We start from the raw sequence: 16,169 nt of genomic DNA on the forward strand, positions 1-16,169 counted from the left end.
ATCTCAATCCATATATATATGACATGGATTCTTGTGAATGGTATATAGATGTTATTCATTATCTACAATATATATGTGCTCCACCTACAATGAGTGACAATGAGAAACAAGCACTAAGACTTCAAGCCATCAAATACATATTTTTTAATGGTAGGCTATGGTGGAGAAGTGCATAAGTTATTCTTCTGAAGTGTGTAGACCAAGAGAATTCAGTTAAAATTTTGATTGAGATGTATAGTGGCATATGTGGAGGTCACTACATTGAAAAACCATAGCTCATAAGGTGATAAGTGTGGGTTTTTGGTGGCCTACCTTATTTTGGGATGCTCATGTGTTGGTAAAGAAGTGTGATTATTATCAAAGATTTGCTGGTAAATTGAAGTTTTTTGGAAACTTACATTTGAAGCTAGTGGAAGTACAAGTACCAATTTAATAGTGGGGTATAGACTTCATAGGTGAGATAACCAACAAATCTAGTGGTGGACATTATTGTATCTTAATGGATACATATTATATTACAAAGTGGTTGGAAGTTATAACTACTAGAAGGTCAACTAGAAAAGTGGTAAATGATTTCCTTTTGAAAAACATCATTACTAGGTTTGAATACCCTTGGAAAATTGTCACTGATAATTCTATGTGTTTCAGACTAGATGAATATATTTGGTTTTGTGATAGGTATGGAATAACCAAGTCAACCTCCTCTCCATATCACCCCCAAGGGAATGGACATGCAGAATCAAGAAATAAAATTATCTTAAAGATCATCAAAAGGATTTTAGATGAGACCAAGAAAACATGAGATTCTAAGTTTCCTTTGACAGTATGGGAAAATTGAGTAACATTGAAGAAAGAAATTGGCTCCACCCCTTTTAATCTACTATATGATATTCATGCAAGGTTGCCATCAAATAATCTGATTGGGATGTACAAGTTCATTTAGAAATATGAGGATGACATCAGTGATGATATGTAGGATAGAATCAATGATATAATTGAACTGTATAAAACTACAAGAGAAGCCTCAACCTAAATGCCAAGCTATAGTTGCAATTGAAACACTTATATGATAGAAAGTCTACACACACTAAATTTGAACTAGATGATTTGTTCTTTGGAATGCAAGATTGGAAGACAAAAGTAAAACATGAGAATTTTGATCCTATTTCGTTGGGTCCATATCTTATTCATGGTAACTGGGGAAAGGACTCATATATCATTAAGTAACTTTCTAGTGATCTTATTGAGCTATTAGTACATAGACAGTTTTTGAAGATTTATGTTAGAAGTATTTTTTTTTTCATGGATAGTAGGTTAGGTTTGTGCATACTATAGATTCTATGTATGTAATACCCCAAAATTGGCTCAGTGCCATGATCACCAATTCTGGTCTATTTCAATCAATCCTCAGTCATATGTCACTAGGAAATTCTTATTCTACTACTCACTACTTGACTTAATTGTCAAATGCAGAAAACCCTAAATCTGCATTCATTATACTCTTTATTGAATTCCTAAAGTATTGACTCATATTAGTCGCATTAAACCTATTGATTAAGATTTAATTTAATTTGAAGTATTTATACTTTAATTAAATTAAATTATATCCTAAGGCTAATGTACTAAGGAATTAAAATATTTAATTTAATAATTATGCCTACTTTAATTAATTGAATTAGAATATTCAATTAAATGAAAAAGGTAGTTATGAGGTCATGTCTCACTTACTAAATTAAATAATATCTACAAAATCTTCTCTTCAGTTTGAAAAGGGATACTCTTTAGTTAATAGAAATTAGAAAAGGAATGAAATCCATTAATTCCTTATTTCACTCATGGAAAGCTTAGTTAACTCCCCTTTCTTAAGGAAGTTTCAGTTCTAACTGAATCTCCTCTTGATCTCAACCGTTCATCTAAATTGATCTCGATTGTTGATGGATTAATTGAATTCTATTTAAGAGACTCTTAATTCCTCATTATAGAGGTTGGATTTTGATGATATTGAATTGTTGTCAACTTGCAGACTCAATCTTGTCATAGCTTTTTCATTGTTTTAGCTTTAACATCATTTAGCTTTAATATGCATACATATAGTCTAGCTTATTTTATATGTTCTTAGATTAAATGCATATTTCATTTTAGATTACTTGAACACTCATATAGACTTAATTGCATTTAAATCCTTCGTTCTAGAATAGTCTGGTTGCCTCCACCTAAAATCTGAGAGTATAAACAGGTAAAATCCTTCTAGATAGAAGGCAATAGGTCAGCTTGCAAGACTCCTATTGGGTGAACAATCTCATGTTTATTCCAAGACGAATCCGCATACAAGGACTATTTTGAAGTGTGTGTGTGAACTTTGAGGCCACATTCCACATATACATTTATGGAGCCCACTATGGGGCTCAGAAAAATAGTTTTCTAGCCTCATTTATTTAATTTTTTGTCATTTTTATCATTCTGTTCATACTGTTCTTTATAGTTTCTTGAATCCTTGTGCAAGAAATTTTATTTTTGCGCAAAGATTTGAGGGTCTCACTTGAATCTCTACACTTTCTCATGCATCCACATACAAGGACTATTTTGAAGTGTGTGTGTGAACTTTGAGGCCACATTCCACATATACATTTATGGAGCCCACTATGGGGCTCAGAAAAATAGTTTTCTAGCCTCATTTATTTAATTTTTTGTCATTTTTATCATTTTGTTCATACTGTTCTTTATAGTTTCTTGAATCCTTGTGCAAGAAATTTTATTTTTGCGCAAAGATTTGAGGGTCTCACTTGAATCTCTACACTTTCTCATGCGAAAAAGTGCCCTATTGTGCGAGTCTTCGTGCGGCACCTCATTTTCTCGTGTGGGTTAGTGAAAGACTTCACGTGGATCTATGCATGATTTCGCACAATGTACACCATTTCTTCATGCAATTTTGTGCATGATTTCACGTGGTGCACATCATTTCTTTGCGTGGGTCTGTGCATGATTTTGCATGGAATTTTGTAACAACAATACAAAAAATAGTTTTTTCAATTTTCCAAACAAAATAAATTTTTTTTAAAAAAGAGTATAAAATAAATTTTGACTTTTGATGTCTTCATAGGTTTTCTTATCTTTTTTATGGGTATAAAAAAGAACCAAAAAAGTTAAATTTTATTTTCCCATAGTTAAGCTTCTATTTGACTAATCCATTTTCTTTGAAGAATTTTTGTTTTAGTTTTTTTAATTTTCTATAGCCTAACAGTTGTCTGTAGGACATTTGATGAAGACTCCTTTATACAAACTCTCCAAACATGAACTGACTATGTGTTTGCAAGACGCTGTCAAAGATACGATTATCGAAGACTACTCTTAAAACCCACAAAACAATGTGTCTTCTTTTCTACTTTCTAAACATAGTCTAATTAGGGCTTGTAACCTTCTTAGGGTGCAAGATAGAAGAATAGGGGATTGTGATCTTCAGCACTTGGAGGTCATGACCAAGGGTGAATCAAAAACCTAGACGCTTCTGAAAGATGGTATTCCGAGGGAGGAAAGCAGGTTAGTGTTCCTCTAGTGCTAATCCTTTTCTATGATGAGATGATTGTTTCCTTTCAACGGGATCAAAATCTTTAGGAAGGATGAGTTTAGATTGATTAAGTTAAGTCAGTAATTAATGTGTTCTGCGTGTTTGGGTGAGAAACTAAGGTAGAGGAGTATGTTGTTTCCCCTTGAGGGAAATCAAAAACTTTGACCCTTGAGTTCAAACCACCAGTCTGAGTCAATCCTTTAGAGGGCCTATTGGAGTGATCCAACCTCTAGGAACGACCCAAGTGAGCACACTCTTTTTTTTGGAGATTCCAACTCACTATAATCAAGATTATTTGTAGAGTGAAAGACTCCAAAGTTAGATTAATTTCTTTCCTTCAATTCTTGATATCACTTATCAAGGGGAAGCTTTGTCTATTGCATGGGTTGGCATCAGACCTAGTCTGCTAAGCAAGTGTGTGCACTCTCAGATGTTGGTGTGGGTTCTGATCTCAACTCTGCTTGTGGAGCCATCAAGGATTAATTTGAATGGAAGCCAAGTAAAAACCTCTTAGTTAGAAGCTACCCAATTCACCTCCAAAAGGAGGCATAATCTTTGTGCAAGGAGGGGGAAGAATCTAACTTGTAGTACTCACTATAGGCATGCTACTGGATGTTTGAAGGTAGTATACATGCTTGTAGCCTACCACAAGGGTGCTCATTCAGCGTATACTATTGAGTCCTTTGAATATATCAAAAACATAGGTGCCCTCTAGGGGGTGACATGGCTGTGTGAGGTACATGCATGATCATAAGTTGTGGGGAAAAGGTTTTTCCTTCTCTACCATTTTTTGTTTCTAGAGATAAGCGTGTTTATTCTCAAGTCATAAACAAGTCCAAATCTATCTACAAAAAACAAAGTTCAAGACTCCCTTGTCCTTCCGAGTTGCTTAGTCCTCAATGGGATTATTTTTTACTATTGCTTGCTTCCCACTGTCTTGTTCAAAAAAAAATTGGCTTGATTGAAACTCAAAAAAGATTAGAGTTAACCTTGCTATTTGCCCAAAAAATTAGTCCAATTAGTCTATCCAATCTATTTGAAACTATTCAAAACTATCAAAATCTCTTTGAAATCTAAGTCTGCTATCAGTCTAGTCTCCATTTTTGCACACAGTTTTCAAAAATTTGCACAAGTAGATTTTGTATTGTCACTTCTTTGCACAACTTTGTCCAGGTTCTCACATGAATAGTTGCACATCTCTACGCAAGATCTTGCCTCAGATGTCCATATTTTGTTGTCAACTTTGTACTTCTTTATGCGGCCTAGAGCACATCCTCATGCAAAATTCTTATGCTATCAATTAGAGCTATATGCGCTTTGTACCAAGTCTATTTCTTGCATCAATTTACTACTTCTCTATCTAAAAAGTAGTCCCAAATAGTGGCATTTCTCTTAGCTAAAGATTTGTGACCCGTACTTTGACTAGTCTCGTCTTTTGATTGTCTTGGTTATCATTATTTAGTGCTTGTCATACACTGTGTTACGACAGTCATAATCTTTGGTTGTTCTAGCCTTTGAATCAGACTATTTGTGCCTTAGTATACAACACACTTATCTTTCTTTTTTGAGGCTACGTTCTAGTGTGGTCCTTGTCTAAGCTTTTTCTTTTCGTCATTGTCTATGACTATTGAAACTTGAATTATGTTCTAAAACTTGGTTGTCACTACTTGAAACATAGTACATCAAAATGGCTAACAACAAATGTGCTAAATCCAATATTCCTATTGAGTAAGAAAAGCTACTTATTGCAAACATGAAGCAACAAATCCAATCAATGAGCACTCAACTTAAAAGACTAAAGGAGGAAGATGAAACATCATCGAACAAATTCTCCTTGAGAGAAAATTTCCCTTCCTCCTATAACAACCAAAAATCAAATTCTTGTGATCTTGAATCCAAGATATCTGAGAACACTTCACAAACACCCAAGAAATCTAGAAATATCTTTGAAGAAAAACCTTGGGATCCTAAACCAAAGCGTGATTTCACCCCTTTGGGAAGATCTTATAAATCAACTTTGGAAGAACTTCTTCAACAGAAACTCATTGTGTTACCTAAGGTCACTTTGGTGGGAGTTTCCTTTATGAGTAACTATTGTGCTTATCATAGACATAATTTACATAAAATTTCACATTGTAAGGAGCTAAAAAAAAAGATCCAAGATCTCTTTGACAATGACATAATTCAAAAATCTAAGCTCTCATCTACTATAGATTATACTCTCAAGAAGGATCAACATCATGAAACCATGTCTGGTAATGGTTCAAAAACAACTTCTACTTTTTCCAACATACCTCCACCAAAAAAAGCACCCAATTCTTTTTCTATTGACTAGGCTACTCTTGACTTGGTTGCATACCTCTTCCATATTACTAAGAATACATATCTTCAACCTTCATGCAATTTTATGCCAACTACACCCACTCCAACTATCCCTTCACTATCTCGTCAAGAGCCTACCATGCAAACTCCACACCCTACCTTGTCCTTAGAAGTGGATCCATGTCAAGAGGATTTAAAAAAATCAAAAGATCAAGATCAAGAACCCTCTCATATCCCTCAAGATTTCATCCCTCCATCTCAAGAGCCACATAGTCCTCCATCTCCCATGTCATGCACCTCTACTAAGCAAGATCAAGATATTCCTTCCACCACCCTTAAGGAGACTATTAAAGACCAAGAGAAGGATACTTTTCCTATACTACCTAAAATTCCTTTTGCAAATAAAAGTGTTCTCTCACCCTCTTGTTCTACCTCGCTACATTCACTTCCAAACTATGCTCAAACTTTAAATACTCTTGTCAAAGTTATTCCTCCTATAATAGTTACTCATAAATCTATTGATGGAATTGGTCATATTGCTCACTTTAAAGGTGATGATATCCCCACTCATGCTCCATTCACATTTTCTAAATCTACCCTTGGTCCCTATCCATCTAAGCTAAAACCTTCAAACCTTCCATCCATATTGGTACCTTATGTTCCTCTATCTCCTACTCCCACTCTTAGCCCATTACATGTTCCTCCTACCTTACCCCAAGATCAATAAAGATACACATACTTGAACTCTTCACATTCACCTTTCCATCTAAACCAGTCATATTGGCCTCATTCATCCACAAGTCCCAAGTCCTTCAGAAGCAATTTGGATGATCAACTCAAACACAAGTGCATCAATCCATTCTCAAAAGTTCACTATGTCTCCTCTAATTGACATGTGAATGTCAAGAAGGAAAATACATAAAAGAGACTGCAAAGATCCACTATTTAAAGAGCTCAAAAAAAGAAAGTATGGGTTCTTAAATCTATTATTGAAGAAATGTGTTCCAAAGCATCTAATGAAAAATCAAAAGCTATATGGATTCCCCAGTCTCTTTTGAAGGACTTGAATATTGAAAACAAATTAAAGTTGACATGTAAGCTTCCCAAAGGCATCCACTCCATCTTCTTCGCAACATCTTACTAAAAAGGTTCCAAAACCTTATACTTCACCTTCCTCCAAAATTATTCCACCACCTCATACTATTTCATCCATATTTCCTCCATCATTCCACTACCCTAGAAGGTGTGTGTCAATGTTGATCTTGCCCACTTTGTCTACTCTCCTTGTGCATCCCTTTCAAAACCCTATCCACTCCACTTTTTGTCCTTCCATCCAATTTATCTCATCCATAGCCTAAAACCTTATCCTCCATATGTCTTTTCTACTATCTCCCTTCCATTACCTTATCAACATCTTTTAGTGTACCTTGCTATGGCATTGGCTTATCATAACTTATCTTTGTTATAGGAATGCTATCTAACTTGAGAAAGGCTCGAATTCTATCCAAAAACTCTAAAAATCCAATAGAGAGAGAGAGAGAGAGAGAGAGAGAGAGAGAGAGAGAGAGAGAGAGAGAGAGAGAGAGAGAGAGAGAGAGAACCTTGGTGAAAACTTGAAAACAGGCACCTTGGTAGCAAAAGTAAAGATAACTAAATTTGTCTTATGGTGAAAAACACTTCTTGTGGCACCTTGGACAAGTACCATGATGAAAACCTAGTAAACAAGCATCATGCATAATTCTTCCATCCATGACATACTATCATGATCTTTCTTATCCTTCATATGTCCTCATTCCAAAATTCATTCACTCATAACCTCCATAAAAAACTGTTCTATCCTATTCAGTAAACCCTTTGGTCTTGATCAACAAAAGAAAGAAGAAAATGTAGTTCTTAGCAATCTCTTGACATGGTCATTTTTCTTGGATTACTTTCATGATACCCTTCATTACACCATGAGCTTATATTGTTATATTTTCTTCCCTAGCTTGGGTAATCTTGTGAAAACTTTCCTTGATGGTAACATCCATTGCTTCATACTCCTTGCCTATCCATCTCCACTTATCAACTAGCTTGCTACTACATCTTGTCCTACACCTTGCTAGACACTGGAACAAAATCAAGGTAATCCTTCTTGAGAGCTAGTAATCTCTTAAAAAGTTCTAAAATTTGAAAATATCCTTAAAAAGTCTTAAAATTGCAAAAAGTCTTCAAAAAAATCTATTATCTTGGTGAAAGCCTAGAAATAGGTGCCTTGGTAATAATACAAAAAATTGCAAAATACAAAAAATGCAAAAATTTGAAAAATAGGAAAAAGTGTCATTCCTCTTGTAGAAGATCTCTTAAGTTTCAATCACCAATTGTTCTAACTATGTCTATTTATTGTTTCTTACTTTTCTTTTCAGATTCTCCTCATAGAATCTCTTTTGTGACAGTCACCAGTCATCCTAGCTAGGTCTACCTACTATTGCTAGTGTCACTCTTGTCAAGATTCTCCTCATAGAATCTCTTCTATGAAAGTCACCAATTGTCCTGGCTGTGTCTACCTACTATCATCAATGTCACTCTTGCCAAGATTCTCCTCATAGAATCTCTTTTGTGACAATCACCAGTAGTCCTAACTACATCTGCCTATTGTCACTAGTGTCACTACTTTTCAAGATTCTCCTCATAAAATCTCTTTTGCAACAGTCACTAGTTGTTTCAGTTGTGTCTGCCTACTGTTTCTCGAGTCATGTTCCAAGATTCCTTTATGGAAGATCTCTCTTGTGTCAGTCACTAGTCATTCTGGATGTATCTATCTACTATCACTCAATCCTCTTTAGGTTCTTCACCTCGAAGATTCCTCTTTGACCTTAGTCACTAGTCATTCTGACTGCATCTGCCTACTATTGTCACCCTATTGAAGAGATTTATTTCATCCATATTTTGGACATTGACACTTGACATCAATCACATGACAAACATTGAACTCAAAATGACACATTTATTTGGATATGCTAAGAATTTTCTTGGTTTGCTTTGTTTTTCCTTTATCATGTCTCCTCAAGAAACTCAATGATGTCATTTCTGACTAGAGAAGTAATGATTGGGGGCATGATCTTTTCTTTTCTTTCTATCCATGGTTTAGTTCCAATTAGTTGACATATTCCTATAAGAGGGGTGTCCACTATAAGAGCCTCCATCTTGTATTCGATGGTTGGGTCTACCTCAACTCCTTTTATATGAATATGTCAATAATGTCGGTTCTTCTCCTTGTCTGTTGGATTGAACTCTTTATGCTATAGTAAATATTGATACTTGTCCTGCTAAGTGAACGTACGGGCCATTGTGAGTATATCTAGCATGCTTTTGTCTCAGGTTACAAATGCAAGGGTCATTGCAGACAGAAAACTTATTGATTACTTAGCATAAGAAGGATCTCTCATGTGCCCAATGTGTCTACATGCAAGCGACATTCTAGTCATCCTAGTGTTTATGCTCTGATGCTTATGTTAACTTGCTACATCAAAAGGGATAAATGTTCTGGTCATTTTGGCTTCTTGTGTCTTGAATGCTTACATTTAATTTTGACAAAACTAGAATAGATTTCCTATTCATATTCTCATGATTGCAATGTCAGTGAGAATTGTATGACATCTATGGTTTTTGGCTATATGCTTAGTGATGATAATTGTTGAGGCTTGGTAACTAGACCTAGGGTTGCATCTAGTTTAGAGTTGCATATCGCATAGTATTGCATTACTTGGTTTGACATATGATTCAATTGCAAATCTTCTTTCATCTTCTGTAATGAGGGGTTGCTGGCTTGTTCAAAGCATCATGTTCTCAATGACTGCACCAATGATTGATTAATCACCCTCTTGGCTACCTTGGCTACTCTGAACCCATTTTTTCAGAATTGAATTCAAAATCTGACACACTAAAGTGGCTCAAAAAAAATACGTTTTAAAATTTTGGGACCAACATGATTGAACGGTTGTGCAATCCACATTTTTCTGATACTTTATGATTCTTAGAATCTTTTCAACTCAAAATTCTTCATGTTTTCAAATATTATTTTGGAAAAAGTCAACTTTGGTCAAATTTTGGTCAAACTTGGTCTTTTGGACCTTGAAATCATGTTGAATTGACTCTAAATTTTCTTCTAATCATTCTAATCTCTTCTTTGCTTTATCTCTCAACATACTCCTTACATCATATTTTTGGTGTGTCATCTTTCAATTTCGCTCCTGAGGGGACAGGATGATTACATCATTGAACTTGAATTCCAAATCAATCTAAATCTTCCTTGCTTAGGGCATCTTGTTCCCATCTTATGTCCTCACCATTTGAGGCATCTCATCACTAGGGGAATCTTGTTTTCCTCTATCTGACATCTTTGTTGTCTATTTCATCTTGTCATAAGTTGATCATACTTTATAGCAGTTATTATTAGAGTTCGATGGATAGGTATTAGGAGAATCTAAACCTCAACTCCTGAGGATCAAGCCTTGTTCTGGGGATGATTCTATGACTCATAATTCGATCTTGCTATCTTTTATCAATCTTAAATATCTAGGTGTGCTATCTGGATCCTTAAATATTAAGCTCAGTTCTGGAGATGATCTTTTAAATGCTTATCAAACCTCGGGTATTTAGGTGTTCTATCTAGATCCTTAAAGGTTAAGCTTTTTTCTAGAGATAATCTTTTAAATGCTATCAATTTCAGGTATCTAGTTGTTCTATCTGGATCCTTAAAGGTTAAGCTCTATTCTAGAGATGATCTTTTAAATGCTATCAATCTCAGGTATCTAGATTGTTTGTCTAGATCCTTAAAGGTTATACTTCATTCTAAAGGAAATCTTTAAAATGCTTATCAATTTAGGTATCTAGGTGCTCTACTTGGGTTCCTTGGGATTAAGCTTTTCTCTGGAGATGGTTCTTAAAAGCTTATCAATTGGTCTCTGTATCATTAACTTTGGAACCAATCTCATTTCTTTATCTTTGCATCATGCTTTTTGATTTTCTTTGAATTGAACGTGCTGCTCTCACATTCATTCAAAGAGAGGAAAAATGTAAAACCCCAAAATTGGCTCATTGCTATGATCACCAATTCTAGTCTATTTCAATCAATCCTAAGTCCTACGTCACTAGGCAATTCTTATTCTGCTACTTGCTACTTGACTTAATTGTCAAATGCAAAAAACCCTAAATCTACATTCATTATACTCTTTATTTAATTCCTAAATTATTGGCTCATATTAGTCGCATTAAACTTATTGATTAAGATTTGGTTTAATTTGAAGTATTTATACTTTAATTAAATTAAATTATATCCTAAGGCTAATGTAATAAGGAATTAAAATATTTAATTTAATAATTATGCCTACTTTAATTAATTGAATTAGAATATTCAATTAAATGAAAAAAGCATTTATGAGGTCATGTCTTACTTATTATATTAAATAATATCTACAAAATCTTCTCTTCAATTTGAAAAGGGAAACTCTTTAGTTAATAGAAATTAGAAAAGGAATGAAATCCATTAATTCCTTATTTCACTCATGGAAAGCTCAGTCAACTCCCATTTCTTAAGGAAGTTTCCATTCTAACTGAATCTCCTCTTGATCTCAGCCGTTCATCTGAATTGATCTCAACCGTTGATGGGTTAATTGAATTCTATTTAAGAGAATCTTAATTCCTCATTATAGAGGTTGGATTTTGATGATATTGAATTACTGTCGAATTGCAAACTCAATCTTGTCATAGCTTTTTCATTTTTTTAGCTTTAACATCATTTAGCTTTAATATGCATACATATAGTCTAGCTTATTTTATATGTTCTTAGATTAAATGCATATTTCATTTTAGATTAATTGTACACTCATACAGACTTAATTGCATTTAAATCCTTCATTCTAGAATAGTCTAGTTGCTTGCACCTCAAATCTGATGGCATAAACAGGAAAAACCCTTCTAGATAGAAGACAACTGGTCGGCTTGCAGGACTCCTATTGGGTGAACAATCTCATGTTTATTCTAGGATGAATTTGTATACAAGGACTATGTTGAAGTGTGTTTGTGTGTGTGTGAACTCTAAGGCCACATTCCACATATACAATGTATAGGTGTGTTTTTCCTTCCTATTGTTGTTTTCCTTGTATATAGTCTTGTTTGTTTCTTTTCGGTATGTGTTGTTTTTTTGTTCTACCTTGTGATTTCCAAAATGTTGTCAAATGTGTGGTCTTCTCTCCTGGTGATTCTAGACTCTTGCATGGACATAAATTATTCATCATCCCCAAATAGAGCCACTATTGGCAGTATTTTTTGCAAATTCACAAAATCCTTGTATTGGAAAAAAAAAAATTATGTGTGCTTGTTTTGAACTAGGGTTTTTCTATGCCTATCCAAGTGAAAGTTTCCCTAAAGTGAAAACCCTAGAAAAATGTGTTGAAGCCCTTAAATTTTTATATCTTGAAGTTATTTTTTCAGTAACTTAAGTGCATCATGAAGTGACATCCTTTTTCCTTTTTCATGAGTTTGTAACCCATGAAAATAACTTCTATTTAATATATGTTTAAGAAAGGGTTGTCATACCATGTAGTTGGTCCCTTTTTAGTTCCCTAGCTACTCAAAACTTTTCTTTAAGTCATCTACCTATGGTCCACATTCTTTTCAATATTAAAACCTTAGTGCATAACAAATCTACCTTTGTATGTTTGCAAGAAAGGTGGGGATACGATCCAAAAGACAGTGCATCTTCATGAGGCTTGATAGAGATCATTACAAAAAAATGAGATGTAAAAACATGTCTGGTGGTGGGCCAAAGCTATCAAATCTCATTACATTTCTAGTTGAGATATCAATAGCTCTCACTTACTTGCAAACTTCTCTCTTGCCTTGTGAAAAAAGCAAGATCTTGACACATGGCAATGACCTAAGCTTGGAAGGATGCAGTGGGACCTGTCTAGTCAGAAGAATTACTATTACTTTCATTAGTCTATGTAATTCCAACATAGATCATACATGGAGGGTCTGAAAGAAAAAATCATTAAGGAAAGGCCTCCAATGATGCCACGTGGACTTAGGGATGATTGAATACACTCTACAAATGGACCAACTATCTTAAATCAAATGGCTCTTGCATCTTCATGAACGTCTATCTCTTACCTTGGCAAAAAGAAAGATTTTGATGCATGTCACATTTTTTGGTGAAGGAAATGCTTGGTGAGACCTAAGGAGTCAATCAGGGCTAGAAGTATTTCATTCATGGAAAGCTCAGTTAACTCCCCTTTCTTAAGGAAGTTTCCATTCTAACTAAATCTCCTCTTGATCTCAACCGTTCATCTGAATTGATCTCAACCATTGATGGATTAATTGAATTCTATTTAAGAGACTCTTAATTCCTCATTACAGAGGTTGGATTTTGATGATATTGAATTGTTGTCGAATTGCAAACTCAATCTTGTCATAACTTTTTCATTTTTTTAGCTTTAACATCATTTAGCTTTAACATGCATACATATAGTCTAGCTTATTTTATATGTTCTTAGATTAACTGCATATTTCATTTTAGATTAATTGCACACTCATATAGACTTAATTGCATTTAAATCGTTTGTTCTAGAATAGTCTGGTTGCTTGCACCTCAAATCTGAGAGCATAAACAGGCAAAACCCTTCTAGATAGAAGGCAACAGTTTGGCTTGCAGGACTCCTATTGGGTGAACAATCTCATGTTCATTCTAGGATGAATTTGTATACAAGGACTATGTTGAAATGTGTGTGTGTGTGAACTCTAAGGCCACATTCCACATATACAATGTATAGGTGTGTTTTTCCTTCCTATTTTAGTTTTCCTTGTATATAGTCTTGTTTGTCTCTTTTCGGTATGTGTTTTTTTTTTGTTCGACCTTGTGATTTCCAAAATGTTGTCAAATGTGTGGTCTTATCTCTCAGTGATTCTAGAATCTTGCATGGACATAAATTATTTATCATCCCCAAATAGAGCCACTATTGGCAATATTTTTTGCAAATTCACAAAATCTTTGTATTGGAAAAAAAAAAATTATGTGTGCTTGTTTTGAACTAGGGTTTTTCTGTGCCTATCCAAGTGAAAGTTTCCCTAAAGTGAAAACCCTAGAAAAATGTGTGGAAGCCCTTAAATTTTTATATCTTGAAGTTAATTTTTTAGTAACTTAAGTGCATCATGAAGTGACATCCTTTTTCCTTTTTCATGAGTTTGTAACCCATGAAAATAACTTCTATTTAATATATGTTTAAGAAAGGGTTGTCATACCATGTAGTTGGCCCCTTTTTAGTTCCCTAGCTACTCATAACTTTTCTTTAAATCATCTACCTGTGGTCCACATTCTTTTCAATAATAAAACCTTAGTGCATAACCAATCTACCTTTGTATGTTTGCAAGAAAGGTGGGGATACGATCCAAAAGACAGTGCATCTTCATGAGGCCTGATAGAGATCATTACAAAAAAGTGAGATGTAAAAGCATGTCTGATGGTGGGCCAAAGCTTTCAAATCTCATTACATTTCTAGTTGAGATATCAATAGCTCTCACTTACTTGCAAACTTCTCTCTTGCCTTGTGAAAAAAGCAAGATCTTGACACATGGCAGTGACCTAAGCTTGGATGGATGCAGTGGGACCTGTCTAGTCAAAAGAATTATTATTACTTTCATTAGTCTATGTAATTCCAACATGGATCATACATAGAGGGTCTGAAAGAAAAAATCATTAAGGAAAGGCCTCCAATGATGCCATGCAGACTTAGGGATGATCGAATACACTCTAAAAATGGACCAACTATCTTAAATCGAATGGCTCTTGCATCTTCATGAACGTCTCTCTCTTACCTTGGCAAAAAGAAAGATTTTGATGCATGTCACATTTTTTGGTGAAGGAAATTATTGGTGAGACCTAAGGAGTTAATCAGGGCTAGAAGTATTACTGGGCCACATGGATGATGCTAGTGGGTCTGAATGCAACTATGTACACAAGAGTTAAAATGAAAGACAACGGTGGCTCCCATTTTTTATGAGCTTCTCTCTCTTCCCTTACAAAAAAGTGATATACTTTCATGTGTCTAGTCAACGCTTGAGAGGACTCAAGCTACTTAATGATAAGATTTTGTATGAGATTTAAGTCAACTGATAGGACTTAATCTCATGATAAAGGAGATTCACTTATGAGGATTCATCTTAAAATAAAATCAACAGTCTATGTGTCCTTGCAAAGTTTGTCATTTGTCTTGTAAAAATGTGAGATGCAAACACGTAGATTCTTCTCTTAGGAGCATAGAATTTTCAAAGAGGCTTATGAGGCATCATTTCTTGGTTCCCATTGGTTGAGAAATGGGTCCAAGGTGATGATAAGGATGGTCATTGTGGGTCAAGTAACATTCTAGGCATTTGATGCAAAATAAAAAGACAATCAACAAAAGAAATTCAAATCATGTTGGATCTAACCTTAGTTCCCTTATTTGGTTGATGAAAGAAGTGGAGAAGAAAAGAAGGAAAGAATCCAAATGCTAATGACGTTGACACTATTGCCTTACTTTTTCAAAGTTATAGGAAGTCAAAGAGGGCTAAGAGGGTGTCTAGAATTTTTGTTGACTCTAGTACTAGGAACAACATCTTCGTGATAATTGACCATGTTAGGGATGTAAACATGGATAATATCACAAAGGTTGATTACAATATCTATTATGTAGATATGAGACCCTCTAACCTAGAGAGTGAGGCCTATAATGCAAATTTATGTATCAAGGCCCTAACCAAAAGAGCCCAAGAACTAAAAAAAGAAGAATTATGTGTTGTATGAACATTTGGCATAGGTTTGACCTTAATGAGAATTTTTGACTTCTATCATCGTCTCTATCAAGGGAGAAGGTTCTAGCTCTACCCAAGTTCTTCATAAAGTAGAATTTTTTTAATCAATTCAAAGATGGCATCAACAAAGTGCCAATATTAGCCAAGTATGTTGAATAAATTATGGATCAAGGTATGGAATACCTAATCACCCTCAAGAGCCTGTACATTAGTATCACTAATCAAAGGAAATCTTTGTTCTAAGAACTGAAAATGACAAGAGATGAATGGAGTACTTTATATGATCTAGTGAAAACTATGGAGAGCATAATAATGTTGAAACCTATAGTGTAATTTCTACCCCTAGTTTAGTTTTATTTTTCTTGTAGGCTTCCAGGAATAAGCATAAGTCTAGGGGGAGTGGATGTAATGCCTCGTTAGAAATAGGAATTACTAAGAGGGGGGGTGAATCACT

This window comes from Cupressus sempervirens, chromosome 3, assembly GCF_028749045.1.
Source record: "Cupressus sempervirens isolate cs-2001-9-10 chromosome 3, ASM2874904v1, whole genome shotgun sequence".
Lineage (NCBI taxonomy): Eukaryota > Viridiplantae > Streptophyta > Pinopsida > Cupressales > Cupressaceae > Cupressus > Cupressus sempervirens.